General features: G+C 42.2%; 1 protein-coding gene across 4 annotated transcripts in view; it reads right to left on the bottom strand.

Moving 5' to 3' along the window:
* The window catches only part of Hmg20a (high mobility group 20A), a 55,318-nt gene that overhangs the window by 31,289 nt on the left and 5,359 nt on the right, over window positions 1–18,670 (bottom strand). The window contains exon 1 of one of the 4 annotated variants that reach the window (XM_090321718.1): window positions 14,540–14,645. The exons of 1 other annotated variant lie outside the window; for it this stretch is intronic. The gene's annotated coding sequence lies outside the window, so the exon portion shown is untranslated. Of the gene's footprint in view, window positions 1–14,539; window positions 14,646–18,670 lie in introns of those variants that run through there. 2 more of the 4 variants (XM_090321717.1, XM_090321715.1) reach the window with 2 other exon arrangements.

The following is an 18,670-nucleotide window of genomic DNA, read 5'->3' as shown; positions in this document are numbered from 1 at the left end:
TCCAGCATGCAGGAGGGCTGTTGAGTTCCAAGCGCTGCATAGCATCTTTTTTTTTTTTTTTTGATCTTAAAGAACAAAGAAATAAAACAAGAAACAAAAACGGAGGAGATGATGAGGTATGTGTGACCAAGGGCTTGTTGAAGTGGGCAGACAATGATATTCTTGGCTGGACACATGGCTCAAGCAGCAGAGCACCTGCCTAGCAAGTCCCCAGCCCCAAGCTCAAACTCCAGTGCTGTACATAAAAGACCTCACACACTGCTGGTGAGTATGTAAACCAGTGCAACCACTAGGAACATCAGGACAGAGGATCTTAAGCATCAAAAATAAATCGACCTTAATGACCTTGACATGCCACAACACACAATAAAGGCACCAGCATGCCGGCGCAGACTGCATCTCCCTTCACAATAAGCCGGTGGGAGCAGGTGAGGTGCCCAACAACACACACGAGACTAATATGTGTATATATACACCACATATATTATTATATGTGTACATATATATGTGTATATCATACACCGTATACTCAGCTGTAAACAAACATGAAAATATGTCCTTTGTGAGAAAGTGGATGGAGCGGAAAATCATTATGTTAAGCCAAGCTCAAAAAACCAAATATCACATTTTCAGTTATTTGTAGAACCCAGATTTTATGCACGCTCTCTTTCTCCTCTCTCAGGCTCATTCACATATATACACATACACCTGTATATATACACAGAACCTGACTATGAGATGGTTGGGGGTTAAGAGAGAGAGGAAGAGAGAATGGTGGAGGATGAATGCTATAAGGGATAGGTGATAAGGAAAGAGAAAAATAGAAGGGATTGTGTTAATGGACATATAATTAATATAATGCATGCATGTGTGAAATACCATACTAAACAGCATGATAGGAGAGGAAAACGGGCAGGCAGGGGTGGGGGTGTGATGAGGGTGAGTGTGGTCAAAGTACTTATCATGCGTGTACAAAACTAGAATGAAAACTGGAATTGTTTTAAGAAAGGAGAGGTTAGGGCAAAGTGAATTCCCCACCCCCGCGTACTTGTTTAACAATGGACACAAATTAAAAAAAAATCCTTGATTTATTTACTTATTAAAACATTTAGGTATTTCTAGACTTTATTATGAAATTGTAGAACTTCTAGTTTTAGAGTTCAGGCTTCTGTCACCATACCATGCTTTGAAGTGCACATAGGCTAGCCTTGGACAAAATGGCAGGCACACAGATTCATTCACTGAACAAGTATTTGCTGGCTGTCAACTGCAGGCCTTGTGTATGTGGTAGGGACACGATATACTGGTGATTAATATAGGCAAAACTCCTTGTCCTCAGAGAGCTCACAGAGTACTGGGACATTAAAAAAAAAACAAAACAATCTTAGTAAAATGAATAGATACACAGCAATAACTGCTAAGAAAAATAGGGCAAGGAAGAGGCAAGGGGAGGGCCCAGGGGAAGCAGTGTCTGGTCATCATCTCTGCCGAGCTAGAGAAGTCTTCTACGAGGTTGCCTGGTGGGGAAGAGGTTGCCTGGTGGGGAAGAGCTAGCCAAGAGGACGTGTGGTGTGATCGAAGGAGGTGGCAAAGGGGCCAGACTGGTGGAGGTCTGAGAGCATGGCAGGCTTTGTGGTACCCTCGCTGATGGAGTCACTAGAAGGTTCTAGACCAGGTAGGCACAGGGCTCAGCATTCAGGATCACTGTGCTGTTGGAGGTGGAAGAAAGCAGAAGGCCCAAGAAGCTGCTGCAAGCTCCACCCAGCTGAAAGGCGGTGGCGGGGTCAGGTTCTTGATATGATGTAAAGGTGGAAACAGTCACCAAGTTCAAAATAACTAGAAAGGCAGTGTAAAAACCTATCCGCTCTGGCTTTGCATTAACCTACAGCCTTATAATCTGAAGAGTAATAAAGGGCAGGCTGTACTGAAAAGATAATACTTGCTTATTTTGAAGCTAAATATAGGAGGCTATTCCCCCCCTCAACAAAAGTAGCCCAGCCTCCATCTAATGTAAGTGAACATCCCTACACCACACACCATGAAACAGGTGTGACCACAACTGTGCTTGTTCAAGTGGGGAGTGGCTCACACCTGTCATTCCAGCTGCTCAGGAGGCTGAGATCTGGAGAAATGCTGTTTGTAGCCTGCCGAGGCAGGAAACTCATCTCCAAAACAGCCAGCAAAGAACGCAAAAAGCAAAACAAAACAACAACCACAACAAAAAAACTCCCAAACTGGGCTGGCAGTGTGGCTCAAATGGTAGAGCACTAGCAAGAAGAGCAACTATGAGGTCTTGAGGTCAAACACACATCCACACACAGAACTGGGTGAGTGGCTCATGCCTATAAAACTAGCTCCTCAGGAGGCTGGGATCTGAGGGTTTAAGTTTGAAGCCAGCCTATGCAGTAGAGTCCATGATACTCTTCTTACCTTCAGGTAATCACCCAAAAGCCAGAATTGGAGGAGTGGTTCAAGTGGCAGAACGCCAATCTTGAGCCAAAAAGCTAAGGGACAATGTCCAGACCCCGACCGAGTTCAAGCTCTTGTGTGTGCATGCACACACAAGCACACACACGCATGCACGCACAGATTGTGCTTGGTATCCAGAAGGCATGGAGAAAACAAGAAAAGGAAGGAGTGGTTAGAGTTAGAAAGATACAAATCTTCCATTTTTGCCTATGATTGCTGGCTGCAAATGTTTTGCAAACTTTGAATCAGACAGTTCCAGGGCCAGAGGATGGAAAGATGTGGCCGAGTGACGGAACCCTCCCTAACCTGGGTGGTGGTGCCTGTCTTCCAGACCCCCTCCATGCAATGATGAACCCTTACTACCAGGGCACAAAATGTACTATGAGGAAAAAAAAAAAATCCCCCCCTCCACCCCAAATCAGAGCATTTAGAGACAAAGAATGCTTTATGCAAGGCAGTACAACAACACTGGGAAAAGAAAACATTCCTTTCTCTGCTAAAGCAACCCTTGCCATTTTACAAGCAAGGTGTAGCCTTCTGAGGGCAGGGTTCACACCTAGCTGGCTGCTTTATCACGCCATCAGTTCTACGTTATCTTTTTATTATGATTAGGAAATGCGGATGAACTTGGACCAGTAACAGATGAAGTTTTACTGGATTTCTAAAGTAGCCCTCAACAGACTTCCTCAACTGATAGCCCTTGTCCATTTATGTGGGGCACAGGTGTTCTATGAAGCAGGAAAAGGCAGGTGTGTGAAAAGGGAGATGTGGCTACAGCCATAGTCTTTCTCTAGAAGGCCAAATGTACCCATAAAATACAATTGTCCATGTCCATATGAATACACTTTTTTTTTTCTTTTGCCAGTCCTGGGCTTGAGCTCAGGGCCTGAGCACTGTTCTTGGACTTTCTCAAGGCTAGAGCTCTACCACTTGAGCCACAGCACCACTTCTGGCTTTTTTCTATGTATGTGGTACTGAGGAATTGAACCTGGGTCTTCATGCATGCTAGGCAAGCACTCTACCACTAGGCCAAACTCCCAGCCCCATGAATGCACATTTTTATTTTGCCAGTCCTGGGGCTTGAACTCAGGACTTGGGCACTGTCCCTGAGCTTCTTTTTACCTAAGGCTAGTGCGTCACCACTTGAGCCACAGCACCACTTCCAGCTTTTTCTGTGTATGTGGTACCGAGGAATCAAACCCAGGGCTTCATGCACGCTAAGCAACACTCTACCCCTAAGCCACATTCCCAGTCCATAACTTTTTTTAAATATTTTTAATGGTGCCAGGCATAGAGCCTAGGACCTCATGAATGCCAGGCAAACCTTCTACCATGAAGCCACACTGGAGGCAAAAGGCCTTTCAGTGATGTTCAATTGCACATTTTGGAAAAAGAACTCAGTGTGGTTTAACTGTATGAGTAGCAGAAACGTTATTTATTTATTTAGTTTCTTTTTTTTTTTTTTTTTGCCAGTCCTGGGCTTGAGCTCAGGGCCTGAGTACTGTCCTTGGACTTTCTCAAGGCTAGAGCTCTACCACTTGAGCCTCAGTACCACTTCCGGCTTTTTTCTATGTATGTGGTACCGAGGAATCGAACCCGGGTCTTTGTGCATGCTAGGCAAGCACTTTAACCACTAGGCCAAACTCCCAGCCCTTATTTAGTTTCTTAAAGGCATGTAGTTTTCATTCCCTTCTTGATGATTCTTGTAGAGGTTTATCAGAACAGGGGGGTTTATATATTTATCAAAGGGGACCTGAGTCTTCAAAAGAGCAGAGAAACCATGTTTTTCTTTCAGTTTATTTTGTCACTGTGTTAGGTACTGTGATGGTTTGAGTCTGGAATATCTCCTAAAGCAGACACAGTAGAAGGGGACTGTCCTTTGATACTGGCACTTGGGGAGGCGATGGCAGCTTCAGAAAGTGGGGCTTGCTGGAGGATCGCTTTGGGAGGCTCTATTTTAGTTTCTCTTCCCTAGGCCATGATGTCCTGGCCTTGTCTCAGGTCTAAATGTGCCAAGAGAACAGAGATCAGTCTCTGACATCATGAGCCCAAACAAACCTTCTTACACTAAGTTTTTTCCTCAGGTGTTCTGTACAGCAAAAGCAAGCAAACTCGCAAACACGTAAAGGTGCAAACGCGCGTGGTCACACACACACACACAAATCAGATACAGAAGAGCCAGCTGGGAGCTGGGAGCTGAGGCCTGTAACCCTAGCTACCCTGGAGGCGGAGATCTGAGGAATGAGGTACTAAGCCAGCCCAGGCAGGAGAGTCTGTGAAACTCTTATCTCCAATTAACCACACAAAGCAGGATGTGGAGCTGTGGCTCAAGTGGTAGAGATTTGAGCACAAAAGCAGATGACAACATTCAGGTCCACAGTTCAACTCCCAGGACAGGCAAAACAAAAAGGACAAGAAGGAATAATAATAGTAATAAATCTTTCCTTTTTGTACTTGGAAACATTTATCATTTTCATAAAACACAAAACAATTACCTTTGACTACATTAAATTGTAAATGTGTTCATTTTCTTCTTTAAAACATTGTTTAAAACAATTACTTTTGATTACATATATCTGTTCACAGAGACAGAAAAGCAGGTGGAAGATGATTCCAAATAATTTCAAAGTGCTTGTGCATTCATGGTTCATCATCTAGTCAGAGACAGAAGCTAAACAGTCGATGGGGGAGGAAGACAGTTGTGGTTAATATGAACCAAGCTATGCATTTCTGTGGGCACAACAGCCAAACAGGCATGAGCTATATAGAAGAATTCAGTGAGTCAAGCACCCAGCTAAGATAACCACTAATTATCCTAATAAATTCACAGGCGGAGAATGATGGAAACAGTAAACAACAGCTGAGTAAACATCTGAGGAACACTTAGTTGGTTTACTGAATGAAATGTATGGAAACCGGTGGGGTTTTTTTTGGTTGTTATTCTGGTACCAGCCCTTTGAGGTATGGTCCCTGTTTCCAATTACTTCAAGGTTCTTGATGGGTGTACTTTCTAACAGAATCTTACAGATTTTCAAATTATCAGGCAGGACCATGTCTCTGAGATTAAGAATTTTCAGATGATTTACTGTGCTTTTCTTTTAACATTAAATGTGCTTAGGCAGCAAATACTTTCATGAATAGAGATTTACATTAAGTTTGTATGATCTGCTTTTCAGACCTCAAATGGAGCTGATATCTACTCCATGTACTTCAAAAAAGTACATTATGAGAATCAAATATTTCTTTTATACTCTGCAAACAAGAATATAAAAGCAACTTTTGTTAACTGTTACGAACTTTCCAATGAAAATATATTACATACACGCTATTGGAAAATCATATATATTACAAAAAAAGACGGGATATTGTAAGGAAAGAGATTGGAAGCTGAGAGTCAGTGGCTCACACCTGTAATCCTAGCTACACAGGAGGCTGCGATCTGAGGACTGAAATACCAAGCTAGTTTGGGTAAGAAAAGTTGTTGAGACTCTCATATCTCCAATTAACCAGCAAAAAAGTGGAAGTGTCACTGTGGCTCAAGTGGTAGAGTGCCAGCCTTGAGGAAAAAGTAGAGCGAGATTATAAGGCCCTGAATTTAAGCCCTAGTGTGCACACATACACACATAACTATTAAAAATGATTATTAATTAGAATAGAAAAAGATATTACTGTATAGTCAGTGGAATGGCTAAAGTTAAAAAGAATGACATTACAGTGCTAGACGAGAATAGGAAAACCTGAAGCTGTCTTATTATGGGGTCACAATCACTCTGGAAAAATGTTTAGCTAACAGAGGCTAAAATACCCCTCTCCTGAGAATGACCAACTCAGTCCCTAAAAGTGCCCTAGAGAACTGAGTGCATCTCTCCAGCGAAGATGTATGGGAATGCTCATGGTAAACTTAGCACTGTTGTTAACAGCCTCTAGATGATGGATTCTTCACCAATGACAAGGATGCGTTAAGATGCATCCTTAAAAGGGAAACAATGCAATACAATACTATATGAATTAAACTACTGACAGGTGAAATTGTTTTTTTTTTAACAAAGGAATTGAATTGGGTCTCCTGGCTCCCAAAAAAATTCCCCAGTACTGGTCCTGGGGCTTGAACAGAGGGCCTAGGCACTGTGCCTGGGGCTTCCTTTGCACAAGGCTAGTGCTCTACCACAGCTCCACTTCCAGTTTTTTTTTTTAGTTTTAATGGAGGTAGGCGGCTCACAGATTTTCCTGCCCAGGCTGGCGTTGAGCACTAATCCTCAGATCTCAGTCTCCTGAGTAGCTAGGATTACAGGCATGAGCCATCACACTCCAGCTTACAGTTAAGTCTTATAATCAGAGATAATAACCAACTTGTAGATTTCTATTCAAAATAGGCATTGTAAATGGATACTGGTATTTACGGCATACTGCTGGCCACATCTTCTTGCTTATAAAAGCAGGAAGGGAAATCTTTCTTTGTATAACACATTAGGACATGAGTTCCTTAGACGGGAAACACAGCTAGGAATTCAAGAATGCTCTAACTGAAGTGGTGAGCAGTTACTTTAGACAAAATAAGTTAGGTTGATGGTGACACTGGAATAAAGATGTATATATGGAAAAATGGCCTATGCCTAAAGCAATTAATTGTGATAGACTTTCATGAGAAAAGGATTTCCTGAGCCTCAAAGAGCTAAGTGAACCATTAATAGACTTGTGTACCTGAATTCAAAAGTCTTTACAGAGTCTAAGTTTAGGAGACCAATGCAAAAGAATGAGAACTGCACTTAAGACAACGTGTGAGGGCTGGGAGTTTGGCCTAGTGGTTAAAGTGCTTGCCTAGCATGCATGAAGACCCGGGTTCGATTCCTCGGCACCACATACATAGAAAAAAGCTGGAAGTGGTGCTGAGGCTCCAGTGGTAGAGCTCTAGCCTTGAGAAAGTTCAAGGACAGTGCTCAGGCCCTGAGCTCAAGCCCAGGACTGGGGGAAAAAAAAAAAAAAAAAAAAAAAAGACAACGTGTGATCCTTTCCCTCTGTAGTGGCAGATCTTCTGTGAAGTCATATCTTAACAGTGGGAACAAACCTTCGAATCTATGTTCTGTCACTGCTATAACCATGTACTTCCATTCTTTTGTTCTCTATTGCACAGATTAGAACAGTAATTAGGCTCAATTAACACAAGGTTACTGGCAACCCGAATATACAAAGGAAATGTTTTTCTTTCTTTTTGTTTTTTTCTTCCTTTCCCTTTTGTGGAGCTGGACCTGGGGCTGGAACTTAGGCCCTAGGCATTATCCCTGAGCTTTTGTACTCAAGCCTAGTGTTCTAACGTTAGAGCCACAGCTCTACCTTTGGCTTAGGAGATAAGAATCTCATAGATTTTCCAGCCAGGCTGGCTACAAACTCGGATCTTCATATCTCAGCCCCCTGAGTAGCTAGGATTACAGGCAGGAAGGTGAATCTTGACTCCAAATGTAAAATGTATCCATTTTATGACTGGGAAACTTTGAAGACAGAATATATTTAAAGAAAGAGAAGAAAAATTGGCTTTTGGTGGTAGAGGAAAATTCTTGCATAGCTGTGCTGTCTTAGAGGAAGGGTGTCAGGAAACGGATGGTTTTATGGGATTGGCACACAAGTGCTGGCCTAAGAAAATGCCTAAAGATAATAAAGGCCGAGTGCCAGGCTGAAACAGGGCAATTCTATGTACGGCTAAAGTCCCACTGGTGTCATGGCCACATAAAGGGCCTCTGCTGCTTACTGTGCAGTGATGTAGATGGGTACAAGGAACAGTATAAGTCAGTGTTCTTAGCACTTGAGGCTAACCTGTCAAACTTCTCTTAGTTCCCTAAGCAACTGGCCCATGGTTTTGTTTCTCTAACTGCACTAATTTTTCTTTTGATCCGTCAGCTTCTCCACAGAAGGTTAGGGACTCTGAAAGCACTCCTAGAATCTTCAAGGATTTTGGTTCTCAGGCTATTATTTTAATCTCTCTTGCTACAAAGACTGTTCCTTTTTGCTTTCATATGTAAACATACTCTGCTTCTAAAAGAGAACAAAAACAAACAAAACAAAAGCCCGCTTTCATTCATTTCTATCTTCCCTCAGGCAATTGCCCCTTCACTTACTTAAGGTACAGATACTGGGAAGTTTATTCTAGGGTCCTGCCTCATCCTGGCTGGGTCTGGAAGGGAGGGGGAATATGGTTTCAGTCTCTCACTCATTCTGGGGCTGCTCTCTGACACCTGTCACCTCTACAGGGTGGGTGGCTGCTACCTTCACTCCCTTGGCTTCCTGATGGGTCTGGAATGCTATAAAGGACTTTCCTGGCACTCTGGCTCTTTGCCAGCTCTCCAGCCATTCCTTAGCCTTGGTCAGCTTCTCCTCTTCCCTGGAGTGCCCCTCCCTTCTCCCTCCTCCCCTCCCAGCAACCGTTTATAACTATGACATCTAAGCCTTCCTCTACTGCACTTGGAGCCTCTATCTCAGATGGCTGAGAGGATTTCGTTCCTTGGGGGAGGGAGCACACTGGCGATTCGTGTTTAATAATGTAAGAAACAGAATCCACACTCCAGGCCCAGCACCAGTAGCCCAAGCCTGTCATCCTACCTCAGGAGGCTGAGATCTGAGGATCGCAGTTCAAAGCCATCCCAGGGCAGAAAACTCTGTGAGACTCGAAAGAAGCCAGAAGTGGAGCTATGGTCCAGGTGGTGGAGGTGTTAGCCTTGTGCCCAAAACTATACAGGGACAGCGCCCAGACCTGGAACTCAAGCCCCAGGCCCAGCATGGAAAAACTCCCCAAAACAAAAAACCCACATTCTTGCCCTCAAAATACATTATCCAGGCCAAAAGCCTAGGTGCCCCCTCTTTCACAACCAACCCCTCAGGCCAGGTTGACTGCACACCTTTGTACTATTGTCACAGTTAAAGCTTTTTTTTAAAGCCTCCAATCTTCCTTGAGCATTTTAAATACAATGTAGTTACATTGTATGCAAGCTCTTCCTTCTTGAAAATCATACCTACTGCCTTCATGGGGATTTTATTTATCATGATTTGTTGACTGTCAGTACTGGGGCTTGAACACAGGGCCTCACATTTGTTTAGCTTATATGCTCTTAGCTAGAGCTCTACCATTCGAGCCAGGCCTCCAGATCAGCTTTTTGCTGGTTAGTTAGAAATGGAGTTTTTTTTATTCTTCTGCCCAACTGGCTTCCAAGCATAATCTTCCAGGCCTAGGCTTATAGGCAGGAACCACTGTTGTCTGGCTTCCTTCCTTGCTTCCTTCCTTTCTTTTTTGGTGCCGGTCCCTGGCTTGAACTCAGGGCCTGGACACTGAGCTTCCTTTCTTCAAAGCTAGTACCGTACCATTTGAACCATAGCTCCACTTCTGGCTTTTCCTAATGGCTAACTAGAAATAAGAGTCTCAAGACTTCCCTGCCTGGGGCGGCTTTGAACCACCAACTGCAATCCTACGATCTCAGCCTCTTGATATTATAGGTTAGCTGTTTTTCTTTCTAAGCTATGTTTAAAAGCATAAATGTACAAACCTTCCTCTGGTCAGAATGGCTGTTGTCAAGAAAGCGAGCCATAACAGATGTAGGTGAGGATGTGAGGAAAAGGAAACCTTACCCACTAATGGTGGGGCTGCGAATGAGTGCAACTGCGTGCATGTGATTCTGCACACCCGTGGAATCAACCCAGGAGCCCATCAGCCAATGCATGGATAAACCAAATATGGCTCATGTAGATAGTGGAGTATTATGAGGCCACTGAGAAGGAAGAAACTATGTTGTCTGCAGGAAAATGGATAGAATTGGAGAAGGTAGTATTGAACAAAAAGCCAAATATTGCACCTCTTCACTTGTATGGAGAATCTAGAATGAAAATGGTAATGATAATGGAACAGAAGTACAAAATGAGCACTATTTGATGGGGGAAACCAGTAGGAGAAGGGAGAGGGAAGGAACAGGGTGCTGGGTGATGAATGTAACCAAAGTACACCATCCATCTACCCACCCCATCCATCCATTCATCCACATGGAAATGTCATAATAAAATCCACTGTACAATTAATCTACACTAATAAAACAGAAAAGTGTGTTATATTTGTTTGAGATGTTTAACTTCCTTGCAAATTTGCCCTTTAGGGAGTAAGATTCTCTTCTAATGAGACTGATATGAATATACTAACAATAAAATGTAGCCTTAACCTTTCTTCTCTTTAACAAAAGAACAATAAAACATATCAAAGAGCTGAAGCCCATGAAATAATCCAGTTATTAAAAAGAGATATTGTAAGTACCAGAAGATCTAAGGCTCAATTTACATAATTACTTAGGATGGAGTTTTTCTCTAACATTTCAAGGCAGGAATGTTACTTTCCACAGTATCACATTTAAATAAATATTCAGGTCTTCAAAGTAACCTATTATATGACAGCGTTATTTCTGATCCCTCTCACAACTGTCTTTATTATAGCATCCATCATCTTTCCTGCGATATGTGCCTGTTATTATAGCATCTATCTTCTTTCCCACAATACATGTCTTTTGCCATCAACTCCAAGACCTCCGGAAAGTGAGTGACTACGCAGCACTTCATGCATGCACTGCCAAGGAAGGGAAGGTAGCTGTAAAACCAGCCAAGAGTCCCCGATGCCAGCAATGCTTCAATCTTCCTTTCACAGAGTCCCCAAAACATGTCAGCACCATTGTAATAAGTGGGCTATAAGTTTTGGGTTGATGTGACGTGCTTGAACCACAAAGACAGAAGAGTGCAGAACAGACTATTATAGATTATAGCGGAGAACTTTAGAGCACTGGTTACAATTTGTTTTCTATGAATATTTATTAAGTAGTCAGACAATACATGCAAAGCCTAGCTGAAGAGGTGCAGATACCAGGGAAAACCCAGCCTTTTCTGTTTCTAGGGGAAGCACAGTTTGGGAAGAAAAAAAAAGAAAGAAAAGAAAACAATTTAATTAACAATTTAAGGACGTAGGAGGAAGAAATCTCTTATAATCATTATAGGATGATACTGTTTTCTTAAACAGTTCACAAAATGATGGCTGACTTATCTCCGCTTACTCTATTTGAAAATGTTTCGAGATTCTTGCCTTCAAATATTCTATTGGGTGATGATCAACTGTTATTTGATCGCATAGTCTTCTAGGTACAGAAAAGACTGCTGTAGTAGCAGAAACCCAGAAGAATGGCAAGTTCAAGGTCAGCCTGGGTAAAGATAGTGGTGAAAGCTTGCCTTAGAAGTGAAAGAATAATTAACAATATTGAAACAAAAAACTATGGGGCCATGAGTTTGGCCTACTTTTAGAGTGCTTGCCTAGCATGCATGAAGACCCGGGTTTGATCCTCGGTACCACATACATAGAAAAAAGCAAGAAGTGGTGCTGAGGATCAAGCTGTAGAGCTCTAGCCTTGAGAAAGTCCAAGGACAGTGCTCAGGCCCTGAGTTCAAGCCCAGGATTGGCAAAAAAAAATTTACTGTCTCATCATTGGCTGGACATCTTCTAATTGTTAAACCAAGGATGCGTTTATACCTGCAAACTCCACTACCCACCTAAGACCCCTTGTCTACAGGAAAGGATGTGAATAGCGCTTGGTTCCCCTTTGCACCTGCATTATTGCATGCTGGGCATTAATCTATAATCAAAAGATGAGTTGCAATGTCTATGGTGCTAAGGCTTTTAACACAAACATTAAACTTGTTTTAGAAATCCCTCTACTGAAAGGGTCATAGTTACAGAAAGATGGGCAAATCCAATCGAAGCCTATTGCCTATTATATGCATGTTTGGAGATATCACAATTGGTAGCTTGGAGGTATCACAATTGTTGGTAGCTCACATCTGTAATCCTAGCTACTCAGGGACGCAGAGATCTGAAGAGTGAGGTTTGAAGCCAGCCTGGACAGCAAAGTCCCTGAGACTCTTATTCCCAATTAACCACCCCAAAAGCTAGAAGTGGAGCTGTGGCTGAAACAAAAAAGCACAGGGACGGTGCCCAGAACACACACACACACACACACACACACACACACACACACACACACACACACACACACACGGCGGAAGGCCACAAAGAATTGGTTCAAGTCATTTTGTGTACCTAAATGAATCTATACACTATCTCCAATACCATGTATTGCTAGAGAGAGATTTTAATTAAACACTGGGGAGAAGGGTCTGCCAATGAGAATTATGCAAGCAGTTTGTTCTGCTAGGAAATAAATGGCTAGTCACTAATATTGTATTTCTGGCAAGATAAAGCTGTTCTTGCCCCCTTTTAGAAATGAACACAAAACCTATTCGATTACAATGATTTAATACAGTCTCTAAAATGGCAAGTAGGTTGAGTAAACCTTCCAGATATACAAGAGACATCTATGCTTAAATTTCCTTTATCCACCTAAATCTACCACATAATACTATATAGTACCATGGAAAATACTTCAATATTCGTCATACTCTCACCAGTACTACAGGCACTGGCCTCCATTTTATTATTTATTTATTTCAATCTTGAGCCTTGAACTCAGCTCTAATGCTTAAGCCACAGTGCCACTAATGGCTTTTCTGTGTATATGGCACTGAGGAATCAAACCCAGAGCTCCATGCATGCTAGGTAACTCTGCCACCTTCCCTGATCTCCATTTTAAATGTGGTTGTAGCAAATATAGCATTAGTTAAGACATGGCAGCAAATAAAACTAGTTAGGAGCTTCCAGGGTTTTGTTTTTTGTTTTTATTTTGGTCCGAGACTCCATCTTATACTTGCTTTTGGCGGGTGCTCTACCATGTGAACCATGCCTCCAACCAAGAGCTTTGGGTTGTACTGACCCCAGGATAGAATTTTTGGCAAATTTGCAACTATCAATAATTAGGTAGAGGTTTAAAGTTATTTCACAAAGTGAGAATAACAATTTTGCTAAAGGTAGAATAAATAATACTAAAGTTAGAAACTTGGTCTTTGCTAAGCATTCCAAACTCTCATTCTTTAATCCCCTGCCCCACCAGTGCTCTGAACCTGTTATTATATATTCCATGTCCTTTTGGTACATAGCATTTCTAAGTATTATACCAAGACTTGGGGCCGGGAGTTTGGCCTAGTGGTAGAGTGCTTGCCTAGCATACATGAAGATCTGGGTTTGATTCCTTGGTACCACGTACATAGAAAAAAGCTGGAAGTGGTGCTAAGGCTTAAGTGGTAGAGCTCTAGCCTTGAGAAAATTCCAAGGACAGTGCTCAGGCCCTGAGCTTAAGCCCAGGACTGGCAAACAAACAAACAAACAAACAAACAAACCAAAAACCAAAAAAAAACCCTCATGGTACATTACAAACCACGACAAACCTCTAAAATACTTTCTCTTGAAATGAAGTTTACCTAGTCTAAAACTGGTAATAAACTGGAATGTTTTCCCCCTAGGTTCTGAGAAAACAGTATGGAAACTATTCCAAATTACTTAACATTTTCTTTCTCTTTTCTTTTCTGGTGGGTCACAGGGCTTGAACTCTGGGCCTGGGTGCTATCCTTGAGCTCTTCAGCTCAAGGCTACCTCTCTACTCCTTGAGCCACAGCCCCACTTCCCATTTTCTAGTGATTAATTGGAGGTAAGTGTCTCCTGTGCCATGCTGAACTTAACATTTTCTACCATATACACAATTAAGCATCTCATTTCTCTAAAATCAGCTTTTAAAACAATTTAGTGGAAAAACTAGGTCTAAGATAGAGAAAGCAAACAAGGCATTTAAGAAAATCCAGCCTATCTTGTAATATCAAATCACAATAGACCTACATGTTTTAAAGATATGTCGAGGCCAGGTACCTGTGGCTCTCACCTGTAAATCCTAGCTACTCTGGAGGCTGAGATCTGAGGACTGAGGTTTGAAGCCTAATCTGTAAGACTCTTATCTCCTATTAGCCACCAAAAAGCTGGAAGTAGAGCTGTAGCTCAAGTGGCAAGAGTGCTAACCTTGAGTGGAAAAGCTAAGGGACAGTATTCAGGCCCAGAGTTCAAGCCCTAGAACCAGCACACACACACACAATTAATAATAAAGGTATATCATACACTTACCCTGAGAGCCTGTGGCATACTGATGACTAAGACAGCTTCGAGCCTTTATCCTCACAAGACTGTCCATCTAGAGACAAGCAAATGCAATAGGACTATCTTCCTTGGCACTGCCACCAAATGTTTGTTTTTAATTCGATTCTTGAAAAAGAGGACAAATTACTTAGCCAACACTCCCACTGAGAACTTTCTGCCTAGAGTTTAAGAACTCCAATCTAAGAAATGCTGTATTTCTCTGTAGGAGCTTAGATAAATAAACCTGGCCACCACCGCCAATTTAGCTCAGCGCAGACAAGTCTGGCTAATAAGAACCTACCTCCCAGCTTCACCCTCAGTGCTCAGCGTGTTTTACAAAGAGCAACTGCGTGACAGGTACGAAAGCAGATGAAGGAAATGTCCCTGTGCAGTCCCAGGGCACAGTCCACACCCGTGAAACGGTCCCTGCGCCTGGCAGCATGCCGGGAGTCTCACTAATCATTTGTAAACATCACACATGGCTAGGAACACCCAGTATGTTTCCATTTCCTGGGATTTGTTTAGATAAATTGTATGTTAAATGTTCAGAGAAGCTCCCCCTTTGGGTTTCTCTCCTATGGACAACAGCCAGTGTGTGACGGCATCTGCAGTACAGGTTGTCATGCCTAGTTCTATTTTAGATCTACTTTCATATATGAGAGAAAACAAGCACTCTTTCTCTCTGAGCTTGGCTTATCTTACTTAGCAGGATTTGTTCTAGACTCATCCATTTCTTGAAAATTATATACTTATTCTTTCTAATGGACACCTAAAATTCCATTGTGTGTATATACATATGTATCACATTTTACCCATCTACTCATTTGTTGAAAGGCATCTGAGAGGAATATGTCTTGATAAACAAAGATCTGTAACTTTAATAATACTCCCATTTCTCAATCTTCCTTTCTTTGGGGTTATCTACTCTAAAGTCATAAAAGTGTAGGTTACAAAGAATCTGTCTGGTATGTCAGATTCAACTTGATCTTCAGTATTATCATTCTTGCCTATTACTAGCCAGTCAGTAATGTGGTATGTGGATCTTTATTACTGTTTTAAGGCACACGGAGATACAATCTTTTTAAAGAATGATACATCTATTAATTGTGAAACACTCATCTAAGCTACTGTTTTCATGAACAGTAAAATCAAGTCATAAAGGTTAATAAGTAGCATGTAATCTTGAGCCCTGCCTGCCTGTTTACAAACTGAGATTTAATTTACCTAACTACAGTCAGAATTCAAACATGACACTGGTTTATAGTCCTGATTTGTTTTTTTTCTGGGGGGGGGGGGATAATGACAGGCGAGCTGGCTCTTTTACTCATAGCTAGTGCTCTACCATTTGAGCCAGGCCTCCAGTCCAGTGTAAATTTGTTTGGAAAGAATCTACTTCCATCTTCTGAATATTACATAGTCATGTTCTGCTTAAGAAGGGGTATGTTTTGCTTTGGTGGCAGTGGGAGCCCACTGTGTGTATTTTCGATGTAGCCTATCAGGCCCTGTGCTGCATGTATGGCCAGGACCCTCCTCCAATGCAGTCCTTAGTGGGCAAATTCCAATGCGGACACCAAAGGCCTCTAACATTTGCTGCTGAAGAGACTGAACACGTGAACTAACTTCACAGCCTCAATTTTCCCAAGTACAGAGTGCCAAATCATGAGAATTAATATAACATATGAGGTCTAGAAATGATGGCTCACACCTGAGATTCTCCTTGTGGCGCCCATGATGAGCAAAGTGTGCTGGCAAGGGTACAAACTTTGGGAGATTTTATCTAAAAAAAAAAAAAAAAGGTGGGCCTGATGGTATAGGCCTATCATCCCAGCTAAACACCAAGCCTGAATAGTCCAAGCAATCCCAATGCAAGTACTAGCAGAAAAATTACTGAAGCAAAAAGGAATAAAGGAAAGGCTCACGTGGGACAGGGCAAGGCTCTAAGCTCAAGCCCCAGCATGCTTGATGAGGAGGCATATGCCTGTAATCTCAACACACAGAAGGTGGAGGCAGGAGAATCATGAGTGGGAGGTTGGTCTGGGCTACAAATGACAGACTTCACTTGAAAAACAAAATCAGAAAGTCGGAGGCTATAGCTCAATTGTAGGATGCTTGCCTAACACCTGCAAGGCCCTAGGTTTCCATTCCCAGTTCTGAAGAGGGGGAAAAAATGGCTTGTGTCATAAAAAATTATTACTATCTTTCAGGGAGCCATAAGTATTGCACTGAGGATTAAAACATGCCTATACTCTGAGAACCTAAGAAAATAATTCAGATAGTTTTATTTAATAGTGCCTGACACATTAACGGTACTAAAATACGTCTCCAAATGAATACCTTGATTTGTACTGCCTTTCCCAAGTCACTGTCCTCAGCTCCTTCCCATTAAGATTCCTCTACTTCAATCATCTGGGGGATCGTTTCAGAATCACATGCTAGCATCCCCGTCTACTGCTCTCCCACTGTCTCCAGTAACGTCATGCTGATTGCTATTTGATTGCTTAACTCCTGGTGCTTCCAATATCTGAATGAAGTCACACAGACACTCAACCACGGGGGAACAATCCCGGCTACCTTGGGGGTGGAAGCAGGAAGACCATCAGTTCAAGGCCAATCTGGGTAAGGCCCTATTTTATCACCACCACCACTCCAACCTTCCCTGCCAACCAAAATAAAAACAAAAGGGCTCAAAGTAGTAGAAACTTAGCAAGAAGGAAGCCATACGTTTACTCCCCAGTACCCCCAAAAAATACCAAAAAAAAAAAAAAAAAAAAAAAAGGCTCAAACCCAAAAGGTCTACTCACCATATCCCTGACCTGACAAAAACAAACCAACTGGAAACGTCCTCTAGGTCCTCAGGTATCTTTACCCACTGTAATCTAACCATTCGCCTCACAGCCTGCTTCATTAAGAAACAGGACAACCAGATGCTATGCTCACTTCTGCCCTTACCTCCTCCTTCCCACATCTCCAGTCCCAGCCTGAGCCATTTCTACTTCCCTGAGGGAAATGAGGAACTACCATTTCCTGGTGTGCGAGGCTTAAAGCAGACCCATCCACAAATCCCACAATGACCGGCATACCTGAAGCAAGCCTGTGGCTTCCATAACAGCATTTATTAATCTCCTAGCACCAGGAGATTGTGACAGGTGATTTACATATTATTTCCTTTTCCCCATCAAACAACTCCATTTAGACTCAGGGAAACTGAGGCTCAGGGAGGGCAGCAAGATAGGAAGACTAGTTTTTAATTTGGCCTCTGGCTTTCCCCCTCTATTCACGCTTATTTATTCAGACAGTACAAAGGAATTAAATGGCAGGATCATGTTGCATGCATTAATTGAATAAAACATTCACAACTGGCTTGAAGATGGCTTAGAGATCAAGATCAAGAGAGCTCAAATTTAGGACTGCATCCTAAACCAGTTTGAAAAGTGATCAAAAGGTAGGCATTATTTTAGAATATGAAGGGCAGAGTGGGGGTGGAGGGGTGGGAACCTATTCAAACAAGGAAAGTAAATGCCAAGAGGATTTAGGCATTTTCTGTATTTGAAGTCCTCAGGGCAGTGACAGGCACTGAACTTTTACTGAAATAATGAAATCCTACAGGTAGACCACCTCGTTTTTATGGTTTTGGCCTGTACTGGAATTTGAACTTAAGCCTCATGCCTGTCTGCTTGGTTTGTTTGTGCACTTGGCTGGTGCTCTACCATTTGAGCCACATTTCCAGCTTGGCTTTTTGCTGATTATTTTGGAGATGGAGTAGACTGGACTTCTCTGCCCAGGCTGGCTTCCAACCAGATCTCAGTCTCTTTGGGTATTTACAGAAGTTTTTTTTCTCTCCCTTAAATTTGACATCCTTTTATTATAAAATGCAAAGAGAAATGCAATGAAAGGCATTAAAAAAAAATACCACACCATCTTGGAAGATGGCTCCTTTACAGCAGCACTTTAAAATGAGAAGAGGCTCCCTAGACTTCTCTTTTCTATTTGTCACAAGCTTTTCTAATATTTCTTCTCTGATGGCGCCAATGAATAACTGTCACTTATCACAACACATCTTCTTCCAGATATGTACTTTATATATTGCTTCCTTTTCGACAGACAGTTCTTCAAGCTTCT

This window comes from Megascapheus bottae, chromosome 30 (assembly GCF_031878675.1).
Source record: "Megascapheus bottae isolate mThoBot1 chromosome 30, mThoBot2.hap1, whole genome shotgun sequence".
NCBI lineage: Eukaryota > Metazoa > Chordata > Mammalia > Rodentia > Geomyidae > Megascapheus > Megascapheus bottae.
This window is presented reverse-complemented; position numbering and strand designations above follow the sequence as displayed.